Genomic DNA, 22,344 nt, shown 5'->3' on the forward strand with positions numbered 1-22,344 from the left:
TTAGCGTTTATTGCAACACGCGTCTTACAGCTAATCCCGGAGCCTTTCTCTTGGAAAAACAAACAATGTGTTTTTGTTTTCTTTTTTACTTGTTGACAATAATTGATTATTTAAATATAATTTAACCAAATATTTTTAGTTCAAAATAGAACTAGGTTCAGTATCTATAAAGAATGTACCAAAAATTTTTTAAAGCCGTAATATTTTGTTATAAGGCATCTCAATATTATGCCTACAATACGCTGTACTATCTAAATTCGTTCGTAATCATTGACAACTCAAGATTTAGATTCAATTTATGTACATTTCCTTTTCTGCTTTGTCATTTTCGTTATGTCTTGAAGACGTCCAGAGACTTTTTACTGTTTGGTGATGAGTAATAATAATACTATGTAGCGGCTTAGATTCTATTACAGGTATACTTTTTCTGTTGAAACTTACAAATTTTAATGAAGTTATTTCCAAGAAGTAATAAAAATTTTAAGAAAGGGAGAGAGGGAGATATAGATAACTTTTTTATTTTTTATTGCTGAAATGGGAGGACGAGCTCACGGCCCACCTGGTGTTAAGTGGAGCCCATAGACATCTACAACGTAAATGCGCCACTCACCTGGAGATATAAGTTCTAAGGTCTCAGTATAGTTCCAACGGCTGCCCCGCCCTTTAAACCGAAACGCATTACTGCTTCACGGCAGAAATAGGCAGGGTGATGGTACCTACCCGGGCGGACTCACAAGATGTCCTACCATCAGTAAATAATCCAGGCCTAAGATTATAATCTTAAATCCACCATCTTGTGTTAAATATGATAATCCTATTTTCATTCTATTATTAAAGGAAAATATTACTAGCCGACACACTTTTTGGTTTGAAGGTTAAGATAGCCTTCATACAATACGATTGATGCTTGCAATTCGTGTAACACTATTATCACAAGGTAGCCTTTTTAATTACCCTTATAAGCAGACAAGCCTACGGCCCACCTGATGGTGAGTGGTTACCGTCGCCCATGGACTTCAGCGATACCAGGGCCAGAGCCAAGCCGCTGCCTACTAATATTAATCTATAACTTAACTCAAAAGATTCAAATATTTTGTTACAGACATTATTCGTTACGATTTTCGGTAACAAGATATTTTCTGTAACATTAATTTAATAAATTTTATTTGGAGTTTCAACAGGGCTGACTACGGGCACGTTGTTACACCGAGGGAGTTTTTCCATTACAACGTCAAATTCAGTTTGATCAATACAGATTGCTCGATTATATTAACTGTCACTTGGTTTTATGTAATAACTTTTAATACTTTGGTAGGCAGCGGCTTGGCTCTGCCCCTGGCATCGCTGAAGTACATGGGCGACGGTGACCACTCACCATCAGGTGGGCCGTATGTTTGTCTGCCTGCAAGGGCAATAAAAATAATAATAATAATAATATTTTTTACATTATTTATTAACATCATCTTATAAATTATGTTTTAGTTTTTTTACTAAACAAAAATAGATTGGTCCTGGCTCCATAGACTGACATAGCTTCTCTAAGTTCCGCATTAAAAATGATCAAAAATCAATGATAAAAATGAATTTTACTGGTGGTTTTTTGAATTTTTTACTGGTGGTAGGACCTCTTGTGAGTCCGCCCGGGTGGGTACCGCCACCCTGCCTATTTCTGCCGTTAAGCAGTAATGCGTTTCGGTTTGAAGAGTGGGGCAGCCGTTGTAACTATACTTGAGACCTTAGAACTTATATCTCAAGGTGGGTGGCGCATTTACGTTGTGGATGTCTATGGGCTCCAGTAACCACTTAACACCAGGTGGGCTGTGAGCTCGTCCACCCATCTAAGTAATAAAAAAAAAAGAATAATGAGGATAAAAAAATAGAGTCAGCGTGAAGAGATTGTGTAAGTTAGCGATTTCTTACCCTTAGTCAAACTGCGACTTATTTATTTTCCACAAAGATCCCGCTCCAGCTTATATGAAGTATCGGTGCAATTTTTGTAATTTATTTGGATTTGATTTTGAAGCTTTAACGCAAACGGAAACCGACTAAATCAAAATAATGACAGTATCTCGTCGAAGCCATTAAATTTGCATTATCTATACCTATATATTAATACGTGAAGCAAAAACTTTGTATCCCTTTTTACGAAAATTGCGCGGACGGAGGAGTATGAAATTTTCCACACTTATAGAGAATATAGAGAAGAAGTGCACAATGCTAATATTTTTTTGAATAATGCATAAAAGATACATTAAATCAATAAAGAAAACATTACACACACTACATACCATGTATTTGACGCACACACGCATTCATACTATTTATTGTCAAACTTTTGTTCTTGACGTCTGTGCTCAAACTAAGAATAGATTAAATTATAATAAAGAAATATAGTCGAAGAATTATAGTCGAATTTCGACTACTGCGGGACCACTAGTTTAAAATAATTAAATAATAACTGTTCAAATTTAGATCAATGGGAATACATGAGATGCAGCTTTGAACTTAAAAAATAAACAAGGTCCGAGGTAGTAAAAAAACAGTCGAATTAAAAACCTCCTACGTTTTTGAAGTAGGTTAAAAATAGTAAAAAAAGACTGGATGAAATCCATTCGCAAATTATTTGATTGAGCGAGTCTCTCACGAACCCCTGGTCTCACGTTTTGCCCGACCGCGGACAAGATAAAGACGTGACCCCAATATTGAGGCAAAAATCTTCGTCCGAAAACTTATTCTTATTCAAATTAATTGGTAACAGGGTGAGCTTAGAATAATGTTTAGCTTTCTTTAGACAATAGCCGTGGAGACGAAGGGTGAATTCAGGTACAAAAAAATACGTAATTTATTTTGGCGAGATAGCCATTTGATTGAGCCAACAGTCGGCATGGCAGTAGGACTATCGAATGTATTGTAACAAAAATCATAAAAAGATTTTTAGATACAGTTCGTTTGTAAGTTTATTTGTCACTGAACTATATACAGCTAAAGCTCTTGCCTGTGTCTCTGGCATCGGTGACGTCACTAGCGACGGTAACCACTTACCAGAAGCGTTTGCAACTCCAAAGGAAAGTACTGTAACAAATACAGGGAAAACATGCAGCTTAATCGATTTTGAGGTATTTTGTGTGTGTTTGAGATTGCTGACTTCCGGAAAGGGAGACAACAACTTAGAAAATATGCTCTTAATAGGAAAGGTCTGTGGAAGAAGTCTAATGCACTGATCCGACCAGAGATGCTCACCACCTCGGTCCACGACAAGAGGCATGTCAGCATGCAGCATGACAAGAGGATAAGCGCTTACCCCACATAATATGAGATGAGAGAATAAGTTTTTAAGAAGTATTTTAGAACATAAGAACCAATTTTAAAGTGAATAAAGACTGGTAAAAAACGTAAAATGTATAACCTAAGCCTTGTTATAACCCATACTAGATTCTCTCGGAACCAGGTCTGATGAAAGACGTGTCGTAGCCTTCACGAAAAACTTTATAGGGGAATTCATTTCACAGTCGTATGATAAGTACATACTAAATCCTAATCTCTGGAAACGCATCATGGATGAAGGAGGGCTTCCAATTACTGCTTCTGCATTTTGTTTATTTTTATTGCTCTTGTAGCCAGACGAGCATACCTTATGGTGCGTGGTTACCATCACCCATAGACTTCAGCAATGCCAGGGGCAGAGCCGAACCGCTGCCTACCGCTTAATACTCTCCACAAGCCTCGTTTGAAGAAGGACATGTCATAGCGCTCAGGAAACACCGTGGAGGGAAGCGTTCTTCGTTTTTTTTTTAAATCATGAATGTTCCAAAAAGTTTTGTAATGTCGTTTCCGGGGCGCGTGAAATATCGTCGTTGTTCGTATAGCAAAAGGGTGATACCAGAACAATTGGTGTTCGCAGGCCAGTCCGCGTTACCGTGCGGCGAAGACACATGTCTGGGCCGGGTGCGCCCGTGAGAACCGGTCAGGCCGGAATGCAAATCAGCGCCATTGTCCGTCAGGACGATACCGGCCTTTTAATTGTCGCTCTTTGACACCCCAGTCCGGCGGGATAGAGCTGGGAACACAGCTCTGTCGATAGTCTTAGCTGATAGTGTTGTCATTTACACTCATCGCCAATTTTAATAGGCTGTGTAGGCAATTGCTATGTTATCAATATGTTTTGTTTAATAACTAAATGTTGGCGTATTTTTAGTAATAGATAACGCTGTCAATAGTCTTAACTGATAGTGCTGTCATTTACACACGTCACCAACACTTATATTATAGGCTGTGTAGGCAATTTTTACTATGTAATAAATATGTTTTGCTTCTTAACTAAATGTTCAGATGGAGAGAGAGAGTATTTTTTATTGTACACCAAAAAAAACAATGCGACACATTAAATAAATACAATTATCGGTCTTATCGCTAAGAGCGATCTCTTCCAGACAACTATCAATTGAACAAGAATCATTTGGAAACGTTCGTGTTCACGTTGTAGTCTAGTCCTAGGGTAATCTGCTGGTACATAGAATCCTCACAAGTTGTCTCCACCTCACCCTGTCTTGTGCTTGCCCGGTCGACGGTTCGACGGTCGTTATCTCACTATCCACATTCGTCGCTAAGTGTGTACAGGGCGACCAGTGTGCTTAGAGCGAGTTTTTTAACGTTCAATGTTCACGTTCAAAACTGAGAAGAAAGTTTGTTTGACTACAATTGGCGCTAGGGGCGCTGTTCCAACATACAAATTCGAGTTAACTTTAACGCTGTCGAGAACGTTAAAAAACTCGCTCTAAGCACACTAAATTACTGGCTATAAAAAAACTTGTGTTTTTTTCTTCCAATTAAACGTAAAGATAAATTGTTGGAAAAAAATCACATAAACACACTTTTTTTCCCCAAAGATACATTCATTAAAAAACAAAAACTCATTCTCACTTGCTCAACACGTGTTTCAAATTTAAAGGAAATTCAATTATAAGCCTAACAACACTCAACAGAAAAATCAACAATAACTTGTTCTATCGACAGTGTCCCATCACTAGCAAATAACCGCCGAAAACCGGTCAGGCCAGTTTCGAATCACAATAGACGAACCATCGGATACTTAAATAGGTCCAAATATTATAATGGGTTATTATTAACTCTTTTTTTTTTTTTATAAATCATTTGTCCGGCTCCCTTCGTCCTTTTTAGCTTTCAAGGGGTAAGATAACCGGTAAGACAGCTTTTTGACCGACCTTTAAATGTTCAGTTGTTCTATTACAGTCGTTGTGTTCAGGTGAGCTTTTCTGAGCCTCTAAGTGCGAAAGTTTAGTTAAACAAGCTTACAGGTATGTAGAAAAATATTTAGAAATTTCAATAGTATTCTTAATCGGCAATCATATCAGAAAAAGTTACTCTCTATATAAAAAATAATGTTCCCGGTAAAATTAGTATTAGTGTCAATATAAAATAATTAAAACTAAACAGGAAACCGTTATAACAGTTCATTTCCAATATAAAACAGTGAAATAAGCTACATAAAAATGAAAAAAACTTTCACATAGATAAGTAACAAATAAAATAAAAAAATTCACTATTATATTATATTCGAATTTTAAAAACTTATTAATTCTCAAAATAAATAATCCCTTAGGCATTTATCCTAAATTTCAAAATAAGAATCATTTAAATTCTTCCAAAAAAAAACGAACTAAATCATTCTAACCGGCCTGTAGTAAGGCACCCGTATTTTTTCACCACCCTCGCGACCCTATTTTATCGATTATATTTTTATCCGTCACGGGAGACCGCTCATTGGTGGAAGCAGACATTTTTGTTCGAAATTCAAAAGCTTTTTCTGTTGTAGGCGTCTTGGGGCCGCTCCGTGGGTGGGGGAGGCGAAAATGGCGCCCGTCTTCTTAAAAATTATTGACGGATTACTTTTTAGGAGTTTTTATTGATGTTCCGAATTTGAATGTGTTTTTGTTGTTTTGTATTTTAAATTTAGATTATTAAGTTTAAATATTAACTTATAACGAGGGTTCATCGACCCGATAGAATTCGATTTAAGAGGTATTATTAATCGCAGAGCTAGTAGGTATATTGAATTAAGAAAAGTAAATTTTAATAAATAATTATCTAGAAAAAGTGACGGTTGTTTAAAAAATATTCTTTAGTTTACTTTAGTTAGTTTTCAACGTACAAGTAAATTCTAAAGTTTTCAAAACGTATTATAACAAATTAAACCTGAACTTAACCTAGCTTATTTCTACCGCGGAGCCGTTCTACTGTAGACACTGTAGACCTTTGTATTCACATGTCAAGGTCGACGACATTTTGTTGATGTCTATGGACTCCACAAGCCATTCAACACCGCATTTCAGCGTCCACTAAAGCAAGCGACAATAAAATAAAATCGAATTTCGTAAAATCTTTCTGAATACAAAACCGAAATAAAACGACCGTCTTTATTTGAGATACCTACTCCATTTTATTCCGGCGGTCCTCTCTCAAAACACTTGTTAAGATGGAGGGGCGCTAATCAAAAAATCGTGTCTTCTCACAAATAAAATCAATTCCGCCTCTACTTCTCCCCCAGTCGAGTTATCAGTTCGGTTTTTCTCTCTTTACATCAAAGTAATAATTATATTTGTGCGTTCGTCGGAAGTTTTGATGGACTTTCTTGAGAAATTACGAGCGAGCGATTTTTCGTTTCTTAATTTGAATTTAAAAATGGAAGGGAATAATCTAAAATATGTTTCAAATTAATTGGCATTGACTCTTGCGTATTCGCGCGACATAATATCGAAGTACTTTTTTTTAAACTAAAATCTGTATATACAAAAATGAATTGCTGTTCGTTAGTCTCGCTAAAACTCGAGAACGGCTGGACCGATTTGGCTAATTTAGGTCTTGAATTATTTGTGGAAGTCCAGATAAGGTTTAAAAGGTAGACAAATATGAAAATGCTCGGAATTAAATAAAAATAACAATTTTGTTTTTCCTGTGATGTGTCCCCCGTCGGACGGATACCTTTTGTTTGTTTTAAGTTATTTTATTTATCGATTGAGGCACTACGAAGTCTGCCGGGTCAGCTAGTTTATAATAATTACTTATTTCGTACTAAGTTATCGTTGTAGTGTAGTGTGAAGTGACTGCTGGTAGGACCTCTTGAGAGTCCGCACGGGTAGGTACCACCACCCTGCCTATTTCTGCGAAGCTGCAATGCGTTTCGCTTTGAAGGGTGGGGCGGCCGTTGTAACTATACTGAGACCTAAGAACTTATATCTCAAGGTGGGTGGCGCATTTACGCTGTAGATGTCTACGGGCTCCAGTAACCATTTAACACCAGGTGGACTGTGAGCTCGTCCACCCATCTAAGCTATTAAAAGAAAAAGTTAAGCGGCATCCATCGACGCGAAACACAAAGTCCTTAAATCCTATAAAATCTACGTAACGTAAAAGCGTAGCGGTGTTTAGTTTTGAGCAAGTTTCCAGAGGCAAATTTTTCAAGGTGTCAGAGCGATGGGCGCTCCGGCGAACTTTTCCAAAGCAATTTACTCTTTAACGACCCCCATTTGTTCAGTTAAAAACATAGCTCAATACAAGACACGTAAATAAGGACGATAATCGGATAAACGCTGTTGTTTTTCATTTTTTATATTCAATTATAAAGGCTAATCCTTCGGTGTGCAATTGAAATGTTAAGTGGTGGATAGCAGATGCGAATATTTTTTATATCGAAGTAGTGAAACTGTAAAAACATAAACAGTAAGATACCATTAATATGTGTAAAGATTACTACGAGTATTAGTTCATTCTGTGTGAAATGAAACGAAAAAATCGAGATATTTTTACTATTTTTACTTTATTTTTTTATTACTAGATAAATAGTAGCATATTTGGGGAGATATACGACGAAAGGAAGATCTTCCACCGAGCGGGTGATATTGCTCGGCAGACCGACGGTCCCAATGTTGTTTTCGGAACTTGTATATATGCGCTTTATCTTGAAAATGCTGTAAGCGAGATTCAGGCATCTATCAATTATCTTGCGTTGTATGATGGCTACCCGCCACACATATATAGCTCATGATTCAAGTGTCGACGCAAAACACGTTAGTAAAACGCTACCGTGTAAACTGCATAATAATAAAAACATCAAAAAGAACAAATAAATAAACAAATAAATACAAGGGAAATTAAATCGTAAAAACAGTTTTAATTTCAAATAATGTTCATAGTAAAGACGCAGTAGATAATACAAAAACACATTAGAAACAATTGAACATTGGAACTTCTTCGAAAGTTGAAATATTAACGAGAGAGTTCTAGAAGGTTCGATGAAGAAACGTTCGATAAAAATAAAAGGGCGGCAAACGGTAATTTAGTATTGCTGTGTTTAAAAAAAAAAAAAAAAAATTCACGCTTCACTGTCATACAGTCGTGCTGTAATAGTAAAGTGATAAATTATTACTTTATAATAGTTGTACTTCGTGGAAACCGATCTAAATAAAATAGTTCTCCAAATTGTAATCCAAATCTGTTTAAGTTAAAACAATGACATGAGTAAAAGTTCTTTGTTTTAAACATTCACATATTATTTTTATTTTAATTACGGCTCTATGTTGAGTACTCTACGTGTAGTAGCCATCTAAAAAACGTAACTACTATTTGTAATGTATGTACACTCAAATTTCCCTATAAATTGGAATACATCTTTTTAATTACTGGCAACACCTCCACCCTCCATCTCGAGATGTTAGCGTACTTTTTAGTTAGCGTTTTTTTTTTCTTTCGAAGAGGAAGCGTCGTTTTGCAATTTAAATTTTATCTCTCCGTAACGAGCGACAGAGTAGATTTTAGAAGATTTAAATGCGAAGCTTCGAAGCTTAAAACTCGCGAAGTTGTTTTGGATATTATCTCATTTTTAATTGGATTTTTGTTCAATAATATCTGTCTTGTGTAGGGTCGGGGCGTTGTGTTACTGAGATTTAGATTGTTTACGAAGTTATTATGATCCGTGGAGGTGATCGGAAGGACTTTTATGGTTTTTACGTAATTACGTTATTTCGATTAAGATTCGAATAAATAGTAGAGAAATATTCCAGTGGTATTCTTTTTTAATGCCAAATTATGATGTACTAGAGGTACCGCAGTAGTCGAAATTCAACTATAATTAATTGGAATTGTAATTTTATTATGATTGTATTTTATACTTCTATAATCACAAATTTCGCCAAGACTACGCTATAAAAAATATTAACAAAGATAAACAATATTTAATCTATTCTCAATTTGACAACAGACGTCAAAACAAACAAAAGTTTGACAATAAATATTATGCATGCGTGTGTGCGTCAAATACATGGTATGTAGTGTGTGTAATGTTTTCTTTATTGATTTAATGTATCTTTTATGCATTATTTTAAAAAAATATTAGCATTGTGCACTTCTTCTCTATATCCTCTATAAGTGTGGAAAATTTCATACTCCTCCGTCCGCGCAATTTTCGTAAAAAGGGATACAAAGTTTTTGCTTCACGTATTAATATAATAATATAGATAATAGAGTGGTGTCTGGTTTTGAAGGGTAGGCCAAAGCCAAAAGCGATGAGATTTTAACCTTATGTTTCAAGAAAGATTGGAAGACTTTTTTGATGTGTCTACCAATTCAGAATACGTATAAGCAACAGATATTCATTTATACAATTAAAAAGAAAAAGGAGAAACTAAAAAGTTACACGAGCGAAAGTGTTACCAACTTTTTAATTTACGTAGTGTCTGGGGAGAAATTTTTCAAGTCGAACTTTAAGTTGGCGCGATCCGTTAAAACAGTCCAAGTACGGTTTTAAGTTGTTTTTAAGTGAAAAAAAACTACGAAAAAGTTCACCGCGACCGTAATGGATGATGCGCTTTCAAAATTACTTAGAATTTTTTTTAAGCTTTCAATTTGTTTTCGTTTCTGTTTTGATTTAAATCATAATTCGTTTTTTTTTTTATTGCTTAGATGGGTGGACGAGCTCACAGCCCACCTGGTGTTAAGTGGTTACTGGAGCCCATAGACACCTACAACGTAAATGCGCCACCCACCTTGAGATATAAGTTCTAAGGTCTCAGTATAGTTACATCGGCTACCCCACCCTTCAAACCGAAACGCATTACTGCTTCACGGCAGAAATAGGCGGGGTGGTGGTACCTACCCGTGCGGACTCACAAGAGGTCCTACCACCAGTGATTACGCAAATTATAATTCGTCTGTTAGACTTACTTAGATTTTTCTATGTTCAGAAGACTCTAGATTGTTTTATAAGCTAACTAGATGTACCCGTCCGCTTCGCTGGGCATTTAAAATTAACATTATAATTTCTCACCCCTACAAAGATTCTCATCATCAACGGCCCCGCAACTGGTGAAGGGAGTCCAACACTCATATAAATATTAGCCTATCGATTAAGTACGTGTATTTTCTACATGGATAGCAAGTTTCAAGTCAATCGGATGCATGGTTCAGTAGTTATAACGGAACATCCGTAAAAACCACTGTAGATTTATGTATTAGTATAGATTATTCTCTGCAAGTATTAATTATGAGACTACAGTCAAAACCGTTTACTGCGACATCGTTTAGAACAACATGCCGGTTATAACAACCTAGAACAAAGGTCCCGGCTGAATGCTATACGACCGCTTTATTAAAAATATTGCTTTATCCGACATTGCTAATAACGACATACCTCATAAAACGACTACATTTAACTAATACATATTATTATATGGGTTTGGCGTTCGTATAAGTCGACACTACATGGATTTCAGTGTGCTCGTAGTGCAAATGATAATTCAAATATGTATGGCTGAAAAAAGAATTGAGACGAACCGCCTTGTAGAGTAGTTGCTGTAAAACAATATTAAACAGAAAAAGAAAAACTCAATCAATCAAATTCACCAAAAATTAAGTAACTTAATTTACAAATTATTCCGATAAGTTACATGAGATTATGTGATTGCGGATCGGTATATTATTATTTTCAATTTGCGCTATAAAGTTTTTTAAACTATTTCTCACAAAGATCATTTTAGATACACAAGATAAGATGGACAAGGGTTCTAAGGTTTCAGTTTTAGCAGTACAACGGCTGCCTTCAAGTTGAAACGTATTACTGCTTCACGGCAGAAATAGGCATCGCGGTGGTACCTAGCCGTGCAGATTCCCAGGACGTCCTAACACCAGTAATTACGCTAATTACAATTTTTCGTGTTTAATTTTTATTACACAACGTTATTCCTTGACCGTGGAAGTCAATCGTGAACATTTGGCGAGTACGTATTTCATTAGAAAAATTGGTACCCGGTTGCGGGATTTGAACACCGGCACAGTCGCATTGCTCGATACGAATGTACCGGGCGTCTTATCCTTTAGGCCAAGATGAGTTCTTTTTTTTTATCCTACCTATGCTGATAGCCTTGAGAGGCCATTTCAGCTTCACCCTAACATGTAAGTGAGCTCACGGGGCTCAAACCGGAGTGTTGCTAACACTGGGCCTAGCAAGAGCAGTGCTTCGCAGAATCTACCACCGGATCGGAAACGTGACCCACTGAGAAGATCCGGCGAGAAACTCAGTGGGCTGTGTCTATGGGTTAAAAGATGACTTCAATGAATGAGACGTTAATTAAGGGCTGAAAGATTAGTCACAGAGATTGATAGCAGCGCGTCCGATGTCTTTTATTGACGGTATGCAACTAAAATAATTTTCTGAAATCTGTTTAGTTCTCTGAACCTCACATAGCAGAGCATCCGGTCGCACGCATCCTGTCTTTGCAGGAACCCGTCCATTACGTCACTTCCGGGCGAGAGAACGCGCGGAAACTTTCTGATTGAACTAATTTTTCAGTTAACTACTACATATTATATATCCCGATACTTTGTGATTAGCTCCTAGGAGAACTGATGGACGTATATGGCCTTGATATAAAATGTACCAGCTTATAGTTTCATTGGGATTTTGACTGCACTAGGTGGATTAGCGTAGCGTAGAAATCAAGCCCGCAAAATTATGATTTACGTAATTACGGGTGGTAGGACCTCTTGTGAATCCGCATGGGTAGGTACCACTGCCTTACCTATTTCTGCCATGAAGCAGTAATGCGTTTCGGTTTGGGGCAGTCATTGTACTGTAAAACCGGATTTCAAACGAATGTCGCAAGATGACGGCATTTACGTTGTTGAGGCCCATGGGCTCCGGTTACCACTTAACATCGAGCGTGTTGTGAGTTCGTCCATCCAACTAAGTAATAAAAAGAAAACATAAAGTACTTAATGACAACATAAAGTAATATAGCACCTGACGTCAAACATTTCCCATTACAATGTCTTAAAACACGACTTAAAAATAAATTACTTTAAATTTTCCGAATTTCTTTCACTGTTGGTCTGTCAATAAAAACTCTTAATTACGAGATAGAGAAATTAGATTAAATCAACTACTAATTTAATGTAAATATTAAAACAAAAACCAAAATTGTGTGTTTTGTGATTGTAACGGACGATATGAGAGAGAGAGAGAGAGGAGTGAGTGTTGAGATGACGGCTGGTAGAAGAGAATGGAATAGAAAAATTCGCTGTGCCGACCCCACCTAATAGGATAAGGTGGAGAAAAAGATAATAATAATAATAATATTTATTCAAGCCTCTTAAAATGCAAACACGTACAAGAATTCTTAACACTAGTATAATAATAGACATGTTTTTTTTATGAGGTATACAATAAAGATGAGTGATTGTAAAGGTATATCATTTCAAACTTGCTATGGAAAAAAAAGCAGAAATTTTACCTAAACCACTATCACACTCACAACTAAACACAGCACATACTTAATAGCAAAACCATCATTTCCCTTGCCTTGAAAGGCAAACGTGACTAAGCGACAATGCGTGAACTTTACAGTAGACTAATTTAAAGTTGAAATACCTGAAAACAAAATTTATTTTAAGGAATCCAGCTGTAGTAGAATCTAGCTAGTAGCTGTAGGATTGAAATGATTTTAATAGACCTAGAAATATATTTTTTTTGCGCATCGAATATGGTTATTGCCTATCATTTATGTACAAATCAGTTATTGTCGCTTAGTCACTTTTTCCTTTCAAGCGTCGATATAAAGAAAACAAAAAAAAAATCCCTCATAAAAGAATTGCTTCCAAAAATTTATCATGGAACTGATTTCACTCAAGCGTTAACCGTATAAATTAGTCTATAAAACGAACTTTAACTTGAAATACATCGGGAGAAATTAACATTTTTCAATATGAAAACCGAACTCATTGCGAATACGACCTCATCGCCAATTGAAATAGTGTTGAATTTCCAAAACCGAGATAATCCCAACGAGGATACTTCTTAAGTTGGTCGGCAATTATTCTTGAAAATGGCGCCAGAAAAAGTAAGGGATTTCAAAGGATTGGGCCAATTTAGATTTATTTTTCTCCCTGTTCGAAAGGGGCGCGAAAACTTTGTTACCACCTCGGGAGGCGCGGGGGGTTGCCGGTATATAAAAAAGGAATATTTGAAGCATTATTTGGTTCCTCTATACATCTTTAGCTGGAATCTTTGAATGGAGTTTGAATTGAATTGAATCTTTGAATTGAAAATTTGTTTGTGTTTGAGATATAAACCGATCGGCAGTAATTACTAATATGTGCGTATTTATTAAAAGTTGTGGCGTTTAAGAATGCACCTTTTTATGATGCGTAAGCCGGAACGCACGAGAGGTGGGAAAAAGAATATAGTCTGTGCCACGAGACCTTTTTACCGCCAAATATTTAAAACGTAAAAATAATTTATAATGTGTTAAACAACTAATATAATATAATTAGCTAGAATTGTTTATGCCGCTACATCAATAAAATTTATATTGTTTTAACTGTGGTGCTAATTACATAAAACACGACTTTACGGCGAAATAAAGATGGGACTCTATATGAACTCCCTCAAAGTATTTCCTTTAACTAGTGGTCCCCCCGTAGTCGAAATTCAACTATAATTAAATGAAATTATAAGTTTGTACACTATTATGATTCTATTGTCTAGACTATTATTATTCTTCTACGAGTATAATCACAGATTTCGCCAAGACTAAACTTTAGACAAATACTAATAAAGACAAACAATTCTCAATTTGACCACAGACTATAAGCAATAATAAAAGTTTGACAATAAACAAATAGTAGGTATGCATGCGTGTGTGTGTCAAATATATGGTAATGTTTTTTTTTATTGATGTAATGTTTTTTTTTACGCATTATTTTAAAAAAATATTAGCATTGTGCACTTCTTCTCTATATTCTCTATAAGTGTGGAAATTTTCATACTCCTCCGTCCGCGCAATTTTTATAAAAAGGGGTACAAAGTTTTTGCTTTACGTATTAATATTATTATATAGATTATGCGAATCGTAGTCAGTTGACAGTTTGTTGATTGGCAGTTTTCGTGATCACGAGCGATTCAGGTGTTTTATTTATTTATTGTTAAAATGGATATGCGAACTCATCTAGTGTTATGTTGTTACAGGAGGCCATAAGCATCAGCTATGTTAATGCCGCCACCCATATTCAGACATGGGTTCTAAGTCTCAGATTTATAGTCCAACGGCTTCACCCTTCAAACCGAAAAGCTTTACTGCTTGTAACGCTAATTATATTTTTAGAGGGTTTGGTTTTTATTACACGATGTTATTCCTTAACAGTGGAAGTCGTTCGTGAGTATGTAAAACACGTATTCCATTGGAAAAAATTGGTAACTGCTTGCGGGATTCGAACACCGGTACATTCGCATCACTACGAATGTACCGGACGTCTTATCCTTAAGGCCACAACGACTTCGATATTCCTCGACAAGTGAATATTGCACTAATCAAGCTAATCGTCTAATTGTCTTTGAAAATAATAAATATTTCGCGAGAATCTAAAAAAAACCCAACTGGCTATTGTTTTAGATCTTAACTATTTTTTAATAATTAATATTATAAAGATTTCCATTCTCATTTGTCCAGACAACACGCTTAATTTAGTTGTTTTAGTGAAAATGGAGTCATCGATTATTTTAATGTTCTCAGCAGAATCAATAAGCAAAAATCAACCTTCATCACCTATTAGACCCTGTATTAATTTTCTAACGAGACTTCAACAATCAATTAGCTTCTCAGATTACAGATTAGAATATATATAACTGAAAATCTTCTTGGATCACTTTAAAAAACAAAAAAGAATAGATTAGTTCTGATGGTAGACTCAGCGAAGCACTGCTTTTACTAGGATCACTATTACCAATTCTCTCAAGTTAAGCCCGTGAGCTCAGTTATCGGTCCGTGATTAGTTGGAATTTCCCCAAGATTACCAAAGATAAGGTAGGGAAAATAATATGGATTAAAGTTTTTAATGATTAACAATAATTCAAGCAAAGGCGATTGTACGCAGCAGAGATGCGAATGTTGCGATGGATGTGTGGAGTAACGAGAATGGATAGAATACGGAATGAATATGTTAGAGGAAGTCTGAAAGTGGCACCTGTGACAGAGAAACTGAGAAGTGAGCGTTTGGGATGGTATGGACATGTGATGAGACGAAATGAAAATGAGGTTGTTAAGAAAGTGTTAACTATGAATGTGGAAGGATATAGAGGAAGAGGTAGACCTAAGAAGAAATGGATGGATTGTGTGAAAGACGATATGGGAAAGAGGGGAGTGAGCGAAGAAATGGTGTATGATAGAAGAGTATGGAAGGAGAAAATATGTTGCACCGACCCCAGGTGACTGGGAGAAGGGCAGGATAATGATGAAATGAATTCAAACAATCATTTACAGTCCAGGATGTGTGCAAATAATGATTGTTATTCCATATTTTAAATTCCTTATCAGTTTTATACTTATTAGAGTTAGAAACGGCTATATGTTCTCAAAATAATCTTATAAGAAGTCGAGGACAGCAATTTCCAGCTGCCGCACCAACAATAATTGCGCTACAGCGAAAAAAATAAATATAGGGTGTCTACCCCTTCGTAAAAATTCGAGTCTCACTTTGCAACCCTTAGGTAACGTGTTTTAATATCCCCTATATATCTAAATTCCTGTTGCCTCTAAAAATATATTATTCGCGCAATTTTAATTGTATCGGAAAATGTTAGTGATAGTTTTTTCAGTTTGAGAATTGTGTTTCATTGCATTAAATTCTATGCCACGTTCTATATATATAACATGTTATGTTTTATGTTATATTCTGTCTTAAGTAAGTGGTATACTAGAACAATGAGACTAAAACTAAAAACCTTAAAAAATATAATATAATATTAAAAGGAGTCCCTTTAAGCAAGGTTCCGAAGATACAGTTTTTTTTACTGGTGGTAGGACCTCTTGTGAGTCCGCGCGGTTAGGTACCACCACCCTGCCTATGTCTGCTATGAAGTAGTAATGAGTTTCGCTTTGAAGGATGGGGCAGCCGTTGTAACTATACTGAGATCTTAGAACTTATATCTCAAGGTAGGTGGCGCATTTACATTGTAGATATCTATGGGCTCCGGCAACCACTTAACACCAGGTGGGCTGTAAGCTCGTCCACCCATCGAAGCAATAAAAAAATAATATGAAAATAATAAATACAGTTATATTAGGATGTAATATATACCAACTTGTTTTATGTTACAGATTTAAATCTCATACAAAGAAATATTCGTACCGTATTAGACTGTATTAAGTTCAATGACCCGTGTGGAAGCAAAAGCAAAGAAATATAAACGTACAACTAGAACATATTTCTTAGGGTTGAAACCGGAAACGGATGGCAGCAGCCTGTCTTCTGGAACGAAGCCAGACTAAGACATCTTAATACTAAAATTTATGAGGTCCGTAACTTTTATTTATTTTAAGTCAAACATTATTCGCATACTCAATCCTTGATCACTATTCTCAAAGTGCAATAAAAAAAAACAATTGTTCCAATTAATTTAAAATCTATATATTAATACGTGAAGCAAAAACTTTGTATCCCTTTTTACGAAAATTGCGCGGACGGAGAAGTATGAAATTTTCCACACTTATAGAGAATATAGAGAAGAAGTGCACAATGCTAATATTTTTTTTAAAATAATGCATAACAGATACATTAAATCAATAAAGAAAACATTACACACACTACATACCATGTATTTGACGCACACACGCATGCATACTATTTATTGTCAAACTTTTGTTCTTGACGTCAGTTGTCAAATTGAGAATAGATTAAATATTGTTTGTCTTTGTTAATATTTTTTATAGTGTAGTCTTGGCGAAATTTGTGATTATAGAAGTATAAAATACAATCATAATAGTGTACAAAACTCACAATTCCAATTAATTATAGTCGAATTTCGACTGCTGCGGGAGCTCTAGTACTAAATAAATAGTCATTTTGTTACAAGACGCCATTTGACGTTTGAAATATCTATGTAGGTAGAGGTAAATGACATTTCGTGTACTTAAGCTAAAGGAATATTAAGAATCTTCGTTAAAGAATATTATACCTAGTGGAGATTTGTAAAAACAATAGTAAGTGGAAATTACGAAGGTACTTAATACTAAAAATCGTTATATCCAATTATCTCACATACATGCATGAAAACCTTCAAGCGCCAATATGGCATAGTTTTCCGTGTTTAAATTCTAAATATTCCCGTTTTACTTTTTTTTAATTGCTTATATGGCTGGACAAGCTCACGGACCACCCGGTGTTAAGTGGTTAACGGAGCCCATAGACATCTACAACGTAAACGCCGCCACCCACCTTGAGATATGAGTTCTAAGATCTCAGTATAGTTACAACGGCTGCCCCGCCCTTCAAACCAAAACGCTTTACTGCTTCACGGCTGAAATAGGCAGGGCGGTGGTACCTACCCTACCTAACCTACCTACCTAAATGAATTCCCAAATTAAACGCCAAATAGAATCATCGTTCAATCCAAATTTTATGATCGCATTAAAGAAAAACAAAAGCGCTACCAAAACATTTCCGTGAAACAAACTAGGTAGGTTTTAGCGGACATCGTCAGGGTTCGTTTAGATTGTCTTAATTTTTCATCTCGTCCGCCCCCCCGCCTCCCTCGTCGGCCATAATTGTTTTTAATTTAAGGAGCGCAGCTACGGAGCTTGTTACAAGAAAAATAATGTTCCCCCGGACAGGTACAGGCCTTGGATTACCTTAAAATTTTCTGCTTTTATATTTAAACGCTCTGTAATTGCGAATGTTTTGGAGCAAATGCGAATGATTAATGCAGTTAGAAGATTCCTCGGTAAAGTACGCATCGTGTATAAATACATGTGATTTACTTACTGTAATTAACATTACTGGTGGTAGGACGTCTTGTGAGTCCGCACGGGTAGGTACCACCACCCTGCCTATTTCTGCCGTGAAGCAGTAATGCGTTTCGGTTTGAAGGGTGGGGCAGCCGTTGTAACTGAGACCGTAGAGCTCATATCTCAAGGTGGGTGGCAGTATTTACGTTGTAGATGTCTATGGGCTCCGGTAACCACTTAACATCAGGTGGGCCGTGAGCTAGTCCTCCCATCTAGCAATAAAAAAAATAATGTCAAAATGGATTTAAAATTTACAAATATATTTTTGTATGAGTGTATTTGAAAATATATTTTTGGCGGTAAACGACAGCGGGAAGATCTGCTACCAATCGGATGAAATTGCTCGGCAGACCAGTGGTCCGATTGTTCATTGATGTTCAAACATCTTTTCTTCTATGATGGCTACCGTGACATGCGGTTTCGAATTTTTAATAAAATACAAATAAATACCGCACCTCACTAAGTAAGCCCCGTTTTTTGTGATTTGTGATATTTAACGTTTTGGTGAACATATTGTAAACAGAAACACACAAATCTATATCTTTATTTGATTCTAATATTACATTATTATTGCATTTTTTTTCTTTTTAGCTATTAAATTATTAGTATTTGTATCTATAAATATTATGTATGTTATATATACACATATGTTTAAGTAATATCACCTTCGCACTACACCTACCAAGCTTCATCTCTGCACTCCCCTAAGGTAGACTGTTAGAGAATGATAGGCATTAAGTCCGCCTTTATACTTTCTAGTATAAAAAGTTATAAATAAATAAATAAATTAGGAAGTATCATTGACTCTCCAAAAGTCTGTGAAGCGTCCGCCAGTTACAGATGTTGATTGGCATTGGCATTGACATATCTTTAGTTGATGGTAATATGACACAAACCTCCCCAGAACTGGTAGCAAATTTATAAAAATCCTTAAAAATCCATCAAACGGACAAAGCGCGTTTAGAAACTTCGATCGTGTGGCCTAAAATACCATCACGCTGTTTCTTCCCATGGTTATCTTTAGAGACAGATTTGGTAGGCAGCGGCTTGGCCCTGCCCCTGGCATTGCTGAAGTCCATGGGCGACGGTAACCACTCACCATCAGGTGGGCCATGTGCTCGTCTGCCTACAAGGGCAATAAAAAAAAAGCCAACAAATGTACCTACTCATCGGAGAATCAATAGCAGTTTTCTCTGAGTGTTTATCGCCAACCGGCTTTTACTTGGGATCAGGACTATTCACCAGATCTCGGTTCAAAATTCTTTCTACCCTCTAAGCAATAAGAAAACATGCTCTCGGAATAACTTAATTACTATACCGCCTCATTGACTTAAGTATTAGTGATACTTCCAATAATATAGCGGATTTCCTTTGATTCCCACACGAATTCAGCCTTTACGTTAAAGACATTTGTCTCTATCGTGTATGTGTTGAGTCACCATATAAAAATTCTAATTACGGAAGTACCAAAGAAGTATTGAAGGTTTGCACTGACCCTTTTTGTTTTCGGATCTAAATAAAAACATTTAGATCCTGCGCACTTTTGTCCCTTTGTTGTTCTCTATAATCTGGTGGGTCCTTGTAAGGCGAATATTCTCTATTTCAAATTCCGAAACGGCTATAAACGAAGACGATTTGACGCAAAAGAAAATAGCTTTCTTCTCGTTTAAGAAGAAAACAAAACGAAACAAGACATCTCCAAGTCAAAGAAACGCATTAACATCAATCCACCCCGAGCCACCCCGCGCCCCTAAAAAAAAACCCAATAGAAAGAAACAGCTTCGCACCCCTCATAAGTCAGACAAAGACAAAATATAAGTCCCGCGAAAAATTAAGATTCAAATGGTAAGAAAATTAAAATTCGACGAGCGGTCAGCTTGGCGTCCCCTTCTTGCTCGTTGTAATCGTATATGTCCGTCTCTTTCGTTCGAGTAAAAAAAGGGAGCCGATTCGAGTTTCATTACCCGGGAACTGAAATTGGTGCGGCAGTAGACAAGCAACTTTTGTTGCTTCAAATAGTTAAATTAAAAGATAAACTTCAAACAATGAAAAAGATATATGTAACAAAATTAACCAATTTTATAGAAAAATTAGGAGTTTCTATTAATTAGATTGGCAGTCGACTCGGCAGCCCATCTGATGTGAAGTGACCACCAGAGCTTATAACCAGGGTGATTGCCTCTCCAGCTTTTAAGTTGGAGCACACGATTGCTACGGGGCAGAAATAAGCGTTGCGCACACATCTGTCACTATACTATATTGAGACTTCGAACTCATGCCTGAATCTGGGTGTTGAGTTGACATTCATGTTGCTTTTAACAATAAACATATGTATAACCTTCAGTTTAGGTGAGTCGGTCCCGCTCATCTGAAGTCATAAAACCAAGTCACCTATTTCGCCTATTTCTGCCGTGAAGCAGTAATGCGTTTCGGTTTGAAGGGTGGGGTAGCCGTTGTAACTATACTGAGACCTAAAAACTTATATATCAAGGTGGGTGGCGCATTTACGTTGTATATGTCTATGGGCCCCAGTAACCACTTAACACCAGGTGGGCTGTGAGCTCGTCTACCCATCTAAACAATAAAAAATAAAAACTTTACCGTTCGAATCACATTAATTCCGGTAAAAGTTACCCATTTTTAATTATATTTTGTTTCTCGTCTGCAACGCCCCTAACAAGAACCCGTCCTTATTGGAATGGTAATGACGGACTTCGAAACGACCGGCGTCTTACCAATACAACTATTTTAAAATCTTTTATAGTCAGATGTTAGTTACTTTGATTTTATTCGCAAGTTCACTATGCGGGCTTCGGGGTAGTGTTTCAGAGATTCTTAAATTCGGAATAACAATAATCGATTAAGTTGAATGAATCCAACAAAAAAAATCGATACCGACAAAAAAGGAAGATCGATATTGCGTTACGAAAACGGAACTCACAAATTTTTTAAGTTTAATTTTTGATCGCATGAATGAATGATTAGCGAATTTACGATCCAACTGTTATTAATATTGTTACCGGGGTCCCATTACACTTTGTTTCATTACACAATGATTCTCTTCCGTCAAATTGGTAAGTACGATGCGGCCAAAATATTTTATTTTTAATTGCCGTATAGGCATACGGGCCACCTGAGGGTGAGCGTTTACCGTCGCCCATGGACGTCAGCAATGCCAGGGGCAGAGCCAAACCGCTGCCTACCGTTTAATACTCTCCACAAGCCTCGTTTGAAGAAGGACATGTCATAGCGCTCGGGAAACTACGTAGAGGGGAGCTCATTCCAAAGCCGGATGGTACGTTCCAAAAAAGATCTCTGGAAACGCATTGTGGATGACCGCAATGGCTCCAGGTAGTATGGATGAACTCTACTCCGGTGACGGGCGGTGCGATGGCAAAAACGAGATGATGGAATCATCTCAAACAATTCCTCAGAGCACTCCCCCACGCAACGAGTGAATGAGAAAACAAACTATTTTAGAACGTTTTATTTCCAAACGTTTTTTTTCTGAGAGAATAAAAGAGGGTTCCAACAAAATTTTGCCTGATCAAAGAGGGACTGGAGACGTTAAAAATGTCCCCCTCCGAGGGGGCAAGGGGGCGAGGGAGGCTTTCTTTGTCCCCCGTTATCTATACAATTATTTTGAAGACGCAAAAAGATAGGAAGGCCGGCCGTCGTCCGAATTTATTCGCGCCATTTTTATTATATATACGTTTACTTTTTTTAAATATGCTTTTTTACTATCACACTTACATTTTAATACGGTATAGTTATGAGTTATATACATCGATAAGAAGTGACGAAATTGGTGTTTCAAAACTGTTAATGCTTTCTATCTATATATATAAATAAAATTGGAGTGTCTGTTTGTAATATTTAAATAACCACTTTTTACTACATGCATATGCATATTATTATATACATACACCAAAATAGCATTTTTTACAATTTTTGTTTGTCTGTCTGTTTGTTCCGGCTAATCTCTGGAACGGCTGGA

General features: G+C 36.5%; 1 long non-coding RNA gene across 1 annotated transcript in view; it reads left to right on the forward strand.

Moving 5' to 3' along the window:
* Positions 1–5,234: 5,234 nt before the first annotated feature.
* The window catches only part of LOC110384771 (uncharacterized), a 28,310-nt gene continuing 11,200 nt past the window's right edge, over positions 5,235–22,344 (forward strand). Inside the window, exon 1 of the long non-coding RNA XR_002430174.3 lies at positions 5,235–5,315. This is a non-coding gene — a long non-coding RNA (uncharacterized LOC110384771). The remainder of the gene's footprint in view (positions 5,316–22,344) is intronic.

This window comes from Bombyx mori, chromosome 27 (genome assembly GCF_030269925.1).
Source record: "Bombyx mori chromosome 27, ASM3026992v2".
In the NCBI taxonomy this organism is placed as follows: Eukaryota; Metazoa; Arthropoda; class Insecta; order Lepidoptera; family Bombycidae; genus Bombyx; species Bombyx mori.